Source organism: Vulpes vulpes, chromosome 6 (genome assembly GCF_048418805.1).
Source record: "Vulpes vulpes isolate BD-2025 chromosome 6, VulVul3, whole genome shotgun sequence".
Classification (NCBI taxonomy): Eukaryota; Metazoa; Chordata; class Mammalia; order Carnivora; family Canidae; genus Vulpes; species Vulpes vulpes.
In genome coordinates this window covers 124,270,618-124,281,592 of record NC_132785.1, presented here as the reverse complement: position 1 = coordinate 124,281,592, position 10,975 = coordinate 124,270,618, and positions in this window count along the sequence as shown.

Sequence of the window (10,975 nt, the reverse complement as noted above, 5' to 3'; positions counted from 1 at the left end):
CATTATCTACAAAAGAAGCATTCATTTCCAACCAAGTTTGGAGGCAAATGTTCATTCGAAATTCTAAATATATCAGGCAAATTAAATTTTCCTGAGAATTTGCACAACTGGGGACCTGAAGGGATAGCTTCTAAGGCAAGGAACGGTCCAAAAAGAATGATCAAAATGGCCCATTTACATGTAGGGTATCCCATAAGATAAACCCCAGGGTAAGGAGGAGCTGGGATTGCCTCTGTGGGAGTGATGTTTGAAGAGGTGGCAGATGTGGGTCCCAGCCCTGAATCTGCTCTCCAGAGCGTGATCTTGGGAAAGCCATTTCACATTTTGAGCCTCAGGGATGACATGGTTGATCACATCTCTGCCATGGATATAATAATCCCTCACCTGCCAAGGGCGCACCTCTGTTCTGAGGAGGAGCATAGGAATGTGTGTGGGAAAGCTCAGAAAACTATGGAAAGATGTGACACCTGTCCTTTTGGGCCTCCAGTGAACTCAATCTCCAAAGACACCACTGTCCCTTCTCTGCAGATGACGTGCCTGAGCCCCAGAGAGGGTCCTAGATCTGGGCCTTGCACAGGGATACACTGGAGGTAGACATAAGAGAAAAGAGAGGGTCCTTGACTCCTTTTTTTCAATGTATTCTGCGATGTTGTCCCAATTCCACCTTTTCCCTCTGCAGTGAGCCCCAGGGGCTATGATAAGGAGAAATGAGAAGACCACTAGCACATATTGCCCTTTCTGTGATGGGATTTTGTGTCATGTGTCTCAAAAACCCCCAAAATTGTCATATAGCTTTTCTGGGAAATCAGATTTATAGTAGATGATAAGCTGCATGTCTCTGAAAAGGTCTACTCTCAGCCAAGTGTGAAAGCAAAGATATGAGGATATTGCCTTTCTTTCCCCTTTCCCTCCCTCCTTGCTTTCTTCCTTCCCTCCCTCCTTTTCCTCTGCTCTACCACTCTTCACTGAGCATTCTATGGGGCCCACCAGTTTGCGTGATGCTGTGAATCCCCACATTCACTTCTTGGTTGGCTCTCCAGAAGCCTCTCACCTCCTGAGCCTGGATTTCTTTTCACCTCCAGCCCTGCCTGCACAAGGCCCCAGGTCCACAAGACACAATCTGTACTTCTCACATGTTTTTTCACCCCAGGAAGTTGTTGGTATCCCCCTCTCCAATCTGATCTACATCCTACATCTCTAGACAAATGGTACCTGAGAATGGGTCTTTGACTTATAAAGTCCCAATCCAAAGTCCCTCCCCTTTGGCTTCACAGAAGCATATGGCTTAGAGGCAAGAGAATGGTCTTTAGATTCAGATCAAATTCCCATTTGGTCACTTCCTAGCTGTGCGATTCAAATCAGGTGGATGATCCATCCAAACTTCAGAGAGGCCTTTGTGGAGGTCTTCTGATGACCAAGCAGGGTGGCTATACCCATTAGAGCTCCCAGAAAAGAAAGCAAATGGCGAGTGACATCAGTAAGAAGAGCAACAGGAAGAGGGGAAGCAGAGCAATTACAAGCACAGTTGCACATTAGCAGAAGCAGGAGCCAAGGAAGCAGCCCCAGGAGCATGGAAGATGGGGACAGGGAGGTAATAATGGGGACAAGCATGGAGAATGATGTGCTACTTAAACAACTAGGAGCCTAAATCTCAGCTCAGACCCACTGAGGTTAAATACACGACCACAGCAAGTCACTAAACTTCTAGCCACCTCAGATCCTCCTAACTCTGCCCAGGCATCTGGTGCTGGATGGGGGTGATGCTGGCCAGAAGTGGTAGGACGGGTGCAGGCAAACTGAGAAGTGCTGTGCACCCCTCTCCACCATGCTCTTCCTTAGGTCATTGGTTGCTTTTGTTTCCTTTTGTTCTTTCCTCTCTTCCAAGAACTTTGCTCTTGTACACAGCCTGCATTTAAACCTGGCCCCCAGCTTCCTTCCAGAGAGTTTGCTGATACATGAGTGGCTAACCCAAAATACAGAAGAATGTGGTATAGAGCACACATCGTCTTCCAGAGCACAGAATGGCCCGGGAGTGGGTGGGTGGGAGTAATGGGGAAGTTGTAGGGTAAAGAAAATTAGGGGTGTTTGACTCATCACAAATTGTGCTACTCATACAGACACCTTCAGAAGGGCAGAGTGGGGGCTCCTGGCACCAAGTCTTCTGACACCAAACAAACTCCACCAGACCCACACTTTCATGCATGGCAGCAACACAGAACCTGCTAAGCTCAGATGAGGTTGCTCCTTCGATGGAGCAGGAAGGAATGTTTAACCTCCAAATGCTTCGGGCTATTGGATTTTCCTAATATCGCCAGCGTGGTTATGAGCAGCGTTATGTTTTATTTTCAAACCCGGCATGCATTAGAGAATTGCTCTTACTTGATAACAACTCTGCCTCTCTCGGGAAGTGCATCGCAATTAAACTTCATGAGAAGTTTTATGTGGTTTTGATACGGCATCCCCCTTCTGAACGCCCCGCTAAATGAATTTCTAAATCTGCAGTCGGCACCCATTAACTCAGAATGTGGGGAAGAGCTGTCTATGATTAATAAAAATAACAGCTTGCGTAACAGCATACATTAACGTGTGCTGCGTTTTACAATATCTCAATTAATTACAGATAGGTAGTTTTAGCAGGGGAAGAGATCTCATGGGTCATCTACTTCACTGCTCCCTTCCCACTCAGGAATAAGGAAACCAACACCCAGGGCGAGTGAGGAATAAAAAGCTGAACCAGCATGACATAGGTCATCGGTAGCAGAGCCCAGACAGACTCCAAACCTAAATGCCAGACCAACCACTTGCCTGGGGGATCAGACTGGGAACCTTCCCTAGGACATCACAGATAGATTCTCCTTTACTCTTGGGGCTCAGCCCTGCTCAGAACCTGATCCAGTCCTGTTGGACGCACATATATACCCGTGGTGAGATCCAGAGATTGTTTTAACAATACAAGCCTCATATCTGGCATTTTTGGCATTACCCATGGGCACTTGCTGAAGTCAATGTCTGCCTCCAGGACAGAGGATGGGCTTCTAGCTTTGCCTCCATGCCCAGCTCTCTGATTTCCTAGATACCCCCACGAGGCTCTAGAGTCCTGCTGTAATAGACTTGATTGGATATAATCATGTGGTTTAAGTTTAATTTCAGCCTAGACTGCTGGGCCCTCCCAGGCAGATGGGTCTTCCTTAGACTGAATTTCCCATACCTTTTGTAGACTCTGTTGGATACCAATTGCACAGGACCTAGATTTGGGACAATCCTACCAGCTCCTTTTCTCTCTTTTGCTGTCTTCCTGTCTGTCTCCACAGAGCAGAGCTGCACAGTGCCCATCATACCTCAAGCCCTTACCAACCCAAGTTATGACATCAACACTTAATTATGGTGAACAGTGCCTGAAAGAGTCTTAAAATTCATAATTGATTTTGGAAATCTACCTGAGTTGGCGGTAGACTTAATGCTACGTGTTCATCCATCTTATCATTTCTTCTTTCTGTGCTCATTAATCCTGCGCAGCCTCCTGTGTAGTTAGGCTGGTGGCCTGCAATTAATTGTGGATAATGATATGTATCTTTCCAAAGAAGGCTGTTAAGATCCTGTATGAATGCTATTCCCCTTTCACAGAGTCCTTGGAAGACAATTATTGAGAGGTTGGGGTCCCAAGATGGAAGGATGCTTGTTCCTTGAGTCACTAGATGGAGAGAGACCCTGTCAACTCCCATCACATTTTGCACAAGGAAGAAATATGCTTCCTCTGTGCTAAGCCACTCAGACAGCAGGCTTCATTTGCTATCCCAGCATGGCCTGGCCCATCCTAACGTGGCCTCCACTCATCACCTAAAGGATGTTTTTTATGTTCCAGTCTCAGTTTCCTTATCGGCACACTCTTCCTAGGTACTTCTATGGTCTCTCCCGTCCTCAGCCCCATCAGTGTGCAAAAAGCACACAAATCTAGTTCAGGTTCTGCTTTTGAACTTCAAGGTCTCAACATCTAACTATCAGGGTATCTCTTAGGAAACTAAGTCAACATGCCCACAACTAAACTGACCATCTTCCCCTGACCATTTTTCCATTTTCTATTGGTAAATTAAACTGTTGGTTTTACCTATTACATAGACAAAAATCTGAACATTGATCTCCTTTTTTTCCCCTGTCTCCCACAAGGCACCAAACCCTGCAAATTCGTCCTTCTGCCATAATTCTTGAAACATCCTCCTTCCCATCTCCATTGTCTTTTGTCCTTAATTCTTTCATTATCTCTTGCCTGAATTCCAATAACTGTCTTTCATCTGGTTTTGTTTTTGGTTGTTTTATTTTGTTTTGTTTTTGTTTTTCATCTGGTTTTCCTTACTCCAGCCTTGTCCATTCCTCAGCATCTTCCCATCACGATACAGTTAACAGAACTCATTCATTCCCTACCAAAAGGCCTGCTGTGCCCCTCTCATCCTTAACTGCTGTACAGAGTTTTCAAGGCATTTCATGGCTGGATCTCAGTACTGCAAAGAGGGCCAGGATACCCCCTCTGAAATCAGACCCTCTGCTGTCCAGTTAGATATCACCTGGGAAAGCCACTGTCCTCTCTGGCATTATTGTCTTCAAGTATCAAAGAGAATAAAGAATATTTCTTTTATTAGGTTGTGGTGCTGATTGAATCCAACCATTCATAGTTACATAATTATTTCTCTAAATGTGACAGCGATAATGAATAATTATTAATGATGAAAAGGATTACTATAGGATCATATATTGGCCACATCTGATGTGTCAGTAACTGTGCTAAACACTGTCTACACCAATGGCATCTCATTTAATTTCTCTAACACCCCTACTCAGCCTTAAATGCACAGAAAATAAGAAACTTGTTCAAGAAAACACTGGTAGTAAGTTGCAGAGCTGAGATTCAAATCCAGGTCTATCTGATGAGACATTCAGTGATCTTTCAACTCCACCATGGAATGTGGATCAAGGAGCAAAAAAATGATACCGCTTGATATCCAGAAATAGACAAATGGCTTAAATATAGTAGGTCATTTAAATAATGTTATAGTACAGGGTTGCCACCTGGCACATCTCCAGGATGGCACGTTTGCACAGAATGTATTGTGAATATGTAGCAAATAATGCTTATTGCTATATTATAGAATCACTAAAAATTGCATGTATACAATTTCACATATATAATTACAATTATATATATAAACATACGTGGTTACTTTATAACATTGAAAAAGCTTATATCATGTAGTGATTAAGGGCACAGGGCTCAAGAATCAGATTGCGTTAGGTAGAGTCACAGCTTCAGAACTGTATGGTTCTGTGACCTTGGGCAAATTACTTAACATCTATAAACAGGGAAATGATAGAATCTATTTGATAAGGTTGTTTTGAGGACCAAAGAAGGCAATATATGCATAGTTTTTAGAAAGTTCCACATCAATTTTGCTCAAATATTGTCCTCCTCCTCATCATCATCCTTATTGCAAGTGATAAAAATCAGGAAACAAAATTGAACTTGTTTTATATGTTAACCTATATAAAGCAACCCAGAGACATAAATAACCCTGGAAGAAAATGTGCTCAGGCGCTAGCGATGGGTCTCTGTGGCTTGTTTAATTAGGAATATTTTTTTCTCTTGATCTCTGCATATTTGACATGTTAGGTGATGAATATGTGTCACTTTTATAAGAAAAAATAACATTCTACTGTGGCTTTAGACGAGGAGTTCTGTTTTCTGACCTCACTGACTTTTTTTTTTTTTAAACAGGATCCTCTTTGGTCATTAAATTCATTTAAAAGCTCTGATCCATTTTTGATCATCTGAAATATAGTGACAGGCACCAAAATCAATTCCTACATTCCAGGTTTGCAAAGAGTGTAAATTATTTCAGAAGTCATGTCAGGTAGACTTTATTCCAAGGTTTGCCTGCACATTTTAATCAGAAAACACAGAAGGCATATGCAGCTTAGGTTGAAATATCCCTTCACCTTGTACTCAGAACCAGGCTGACTTACTGTTCGCCCGCTGATAGGACGGCCTGAAGTTACAGCGTGTATGATAGAGACAGCCTGGGCAGGAACTGAGGGAAACACATAAAGAAACATTTATTTAAAAAAAGTAAATCAACCATAAAGATCCTCCCAGCAGACCTGAGAGATGGAAGCCTCTCTCTCATTTTCTCCTTGGCAAAATTTAATCTATCGCTGGGGTTTTTCAAGCGTCATATTCAAAGAGATGCAAATCCGTCAGAGCTGAGACCCCAGCTGACTTTTAGCACCTTGTGAATGTCAACGGGGTTTAAAGGTTGAAGTGACTCACCTCCATCCATCCCAGCTAATTCAAATACATGTGTGTTTGTGTGTGCGCGTGTGTGCACGTGCATGCACGCGCATGTGTGTGCCTGTCTGTGTTCTTTTTCATAAGAAGAATGACAAAAAACAGAGCATACATCCACCTCTGTGTTCAGCGCCTTCTTTGTGTGGATCTGTTTGCAGCAAATCTGAAATTTAAAAGTAAAAAAACCATACTGAGAAACAAAAGTGCAATTGAAGAAACCACAGTCTACCGCTGAACCACAGGCCTTGCAAGAGAGTTTTTCTTTCGGTTTGAGTTTTTTAAATAGCCATTGTTCTGTCCATCGCCTTTTTCACAATCCACTCCGATGAACTGGTTGAGGGATAACTATTAACTCATGAGTGACTCCGTCCTCCACGCGGCTCCCTGCACTCAATTCCTTTAAGTAATGTATTTACAATAAAAAATAAGAGGTTTTGGGCAGCCCTGGTGGCTCAGTGGTTTAGCGCCGCCTTCAGCCCAGGGTGTGATCCTGGAGACCCGGGATGGAGTCCCACATCAGCTCCCTGCATGGAGCCTGCTTCTCCCTCTGCCTGTCTCTGCCTCTCTCTCTCTCTCTGTGTGTGTGTGTGTGTGTGTGTGTCTCATGAATACATAAATAAAATCTTTAAAAAATAAATAAAAATAAAAAATAAGAGGTTTTAATTAATATTTGGTACCCAGATATGGGTTTATGGAGATGGGGATTGGCAAGACGTCTCTGAAATCAGCGTCCCCTCCACCTTTGCGCTAATGAAAGATCAATCTACTAATGGGAATTCTGTAAGGTGGAGTCACTGGAGAAAAATGATGGCTCCTTCTGCATAACAAAAGCCCAGATTAAATATTAGTAATTCAGAGCTGCTATTATGTATACAAAATTTGAAAATCATTTTCCTTTCAATTCAAACATTATTTATTGAGTTACTACTAAGTGTTGAGCTCTGAGGATATAAATAAGTCTCAGCCTCAGTGTCGGCCCTTAAGGAGAGTGGAGCCTAATAGGGGAGTATATTAGTCACTTATTGCCATAGTATCCTGCTGAACAAACAAAATCACAGGAGCGTGCAATAAGAAACAATTACTGTGGGACACCTGGGTGGCTCAGTGGTTTAGCGCCACCTTCGGCCCAGGGCGTGATCCTGGAGTCCCAGGATCAAGTCCCACATTGGGCTACCTGCATGGAGCCTGCTTCTCTCTTTGCCTATGTCTCTGCCCCTCTCTCTCTCTCTCTCTCTCTCTCTCTCTCTGTGTGTCTCTCATAATAAATAAATAAAACCTTTTCTAAAAAAGAAGGAAACACTTATGGCTCATGTGTCTTGGGAGCTCCCCCAATCTCACTTGAACCAACTCACATTGCTGAAGGTGGGCTAATTGTTAGCTGGGCAATTGAGGTCACTGGGCTCTGCTCTGTGGATCTCTCATCCTCCATTGGGTGAAGCTCGTGGCAATGGCAGAGACACAACGGGGCTGGCAAGCCCTACTACATCTGTGCTTTGCCAACCTCTACTTATAGCAATTTGCTAACATCTCATTGGCCAGAGGTTATATGGCTCAGTCCACATTAGAAGGGAAGAAGGTCACAAAAGCAAAGGGCTTGAGCACCAGTGAGAGTGAAGCCTAGAGCTGTTTTGCATTGTGCTTCACAGGAACTGATAAGTATCACCATTTTATAAATATATATCCTAGAAAAGCAGGTGTATACCCTGGTATATCAAGGACAGAGAAATGCATCCTGAGAGATGCAGGAGGGGCTTTCTATTAAGGATGATGGCTAAGCTGAGTTGGAAGGATAATTAGGAGCTGATTAAATGGATCAGAGAGACAGGTATTATAGACCATGTTAAGACCACATGGCAATCTAAAACCAAGCCATGGATGAGTAAAATAAAGCCGACCAGCACTGCAAGAGCATATGGAGGAAGGCAAAGGGGACGTGGAAGGTGCTAGATCAGGCTGAGAGGAGATATGAGGTCTGATTCTGGAAGATGTAAGACATTACATGCCTATTCGCAGACCTCAGGCTTCATGTGTCAGTGAGGTATCCACAAGAACACACTGATAAAAATCTGCTTTACCAACAGGTGTGGAGGCTGTGAAAAGACCAAGGACACCACCCCAAGTGTCTTCCCTGTTGTAACTGAACTAAAGAACTGCAGGCAACCCCAGCCTTCCTTTACGCTGCTCAGAAAGCATCCCCTAGGAAGAAGGCATTCTTGGAATACAACGAGAAAGGGATGATTGTCTCTTTAAGAAAGTGGTCGGGGCAGTGCTTTTGGTTTTGAAAGTCTGGAGACAGTGGCATGAGATTGATTAGGTGTGTACATGTTGGCTGAGAAAGCTGTAGAAAGGCGAATGGAAGTGTTTGACAAGATGAAAGACTATTTAACACGGGAGACAGCTGCTTGACTCAAGAGATCTATAACAGCGTAGTCAGGAAAAGATACCTTCACGGCAAAAGCTACTACAAGCTCGGTCACACGACTTTTGTCTGGCATGACAGGCTCAACCAAACCGAGTTTGAAGGCGGAGTTTAGCTCACGTGCCACATAACAGGTGGGCAGTGGCCAAGAAGCTTTCGTGGCTGCTTCACCTCTGCTAGGTTTGGTGGGCACTGGCCTAGGCTCTCTGCGGATCTCTGTAGAAAATGAGGTTATCCATCAAAGCTTCGTGGTGGGCTTTCTGGTGAGACAGCCTCGGGGGGGATGCCAGCCGCAGGTCACTCTTTTGCCAGTCTTGGCAGATTGCTTACCCTCCTTTGACTCAAATTTTACTCATCTGTACAATGGGATAGTATCAGCTACTTCAAAAGGGAAGCGTGGAAGAAATCACTCCCTGCTCATGGGGTTATATTAACCTTCTGTTGATGGAAGTCCCCAGTGCAGATCTCCCTGGGCCAAAATCAGGGCCGAATGTGTACATTTCCAGGGGCTCTAGAGTATAATCCTTTTCCCTGCCTTTTCCAGCTCCTAGAGACCGTCCACACTCCTTGGCTCATGGCTCTTTTCATCCATCTGTAGAAAAAGAAACATTACATCTCTCTGATCTTTATTCTGGATCACATACCCCTCTGACTTCAGTTGGCAAAATCTCTTCCACTTTTAAGGATCCGCATGATTAGTCTAGACCTACCCAGATAACGCAGGATATTCCCATCTTGAGATCTTTAACTTAATCACATCTAAGAGTTATTTTGCCATATAAGGAAACCTATTCACAGGTGCTGGGGGTTAGGACATGGACATCTTTGTGGAAGGGAGTGGGGGCAGTTAGTTTGCCTGCCACATGGGGAAAGCTCTCTTTGACCCCACAGATCAAGAGCATTTTGCAGTGAATCTATGATGTCTACATTGAACTGACCAAACACACAGCTAAATACAAGATGATTTATGGTCAAGTAGGGGAGGTGTCCATGATTGACAACTCAAATGCTAATGATAATGCAAATGTCATCTGCTCAAAGAATCCCTCCCTGATTGGGTAAGTTAACATTATCCTAGTAGATACCCTCACAATTGCCTGTGCTTTTCTTTTTCCCTTTGCTCATATTATATTTCTGATGCCTAGCACAGTGCCTGGCATGTAATTGGTTGTTGACAAATGTGTATTGGATGACTGAGTATGCCACTGATAAATGATCTACCTCAGTCTAGGTACCGTGCTAGTCACTTGGTAGATATCATGTCTAATCTTCATCTTGAACTTTAAGATCAATATCATTATTCCCAATTCATAGTGGTGAAAACTGAGGCTCAGCTCAACCCAAATGCTTTTCCCAAATCTCAGAGCTTGTGAATGATAAAAGTGAGGTGCAGTAGAGGCCGGTGGGGCCCTGAAGTCCACTCTCTTTCTTCTGGTAGCCACCATAGATGGACCGTGAACCATAAATCCACCAAGTTCAGATATAAAGGATCTTGTCCATGATCCAGTGAAATTGCCATGGCATCACTACCTGGGTAATAATCAGAGTAAAATATCAACCAGAGCATCAATATCAGATCAGCAAAATATCAATCAGAGCATCAATAATAGTACCTAATCATACATAGTACTTACCTTGAGCCAGACCCTTCTGTCAGTGAATGTTTAATCTAGATTAACTCATTTAATCTCAGCAACAACACTGTGTAGTGCTCATTGAAGAGGAAACACAAAGGTTAAGTCACTTGCCCAAGGCCACACAGTGAACAGAACAAGAAGCCAAAGAGTCCAGGAGTCCATGGGCTTCCCTGCTGTGCTCTCTACTGGCTCTTAAATCACCAGAGAGCCCATCCTGGTAACCTATTTCTTCAGTCTGGAGTCATGTCGGTTGGAGAAACTCATCACGTGATTCACATCACATGACGTACTCACAAAACAAGTATGAGACAAAGAGACAAAAATAAAGAAAAGAATGTCAAGGACATAGACATCATTTTGATGTGAATGGGATCTAAGCTACTTAGTTCATCTCTTTATTTTACAAATGTGGACTCAGGCTTGCTCAGAGAAGGGAGGTAATTGCCAAGGTTTACCTGTGGAGCTAGCCCTGCCCCTCTTTTGTCCTGCAGAGAGCCTTGCCCAAGAAGCAATTGGCCCCTATGCTATAACGGTGGGTCTCTCACCTGGCTCCCTTCCAGGGACAGAGTTCTCCCTAGATCCAGG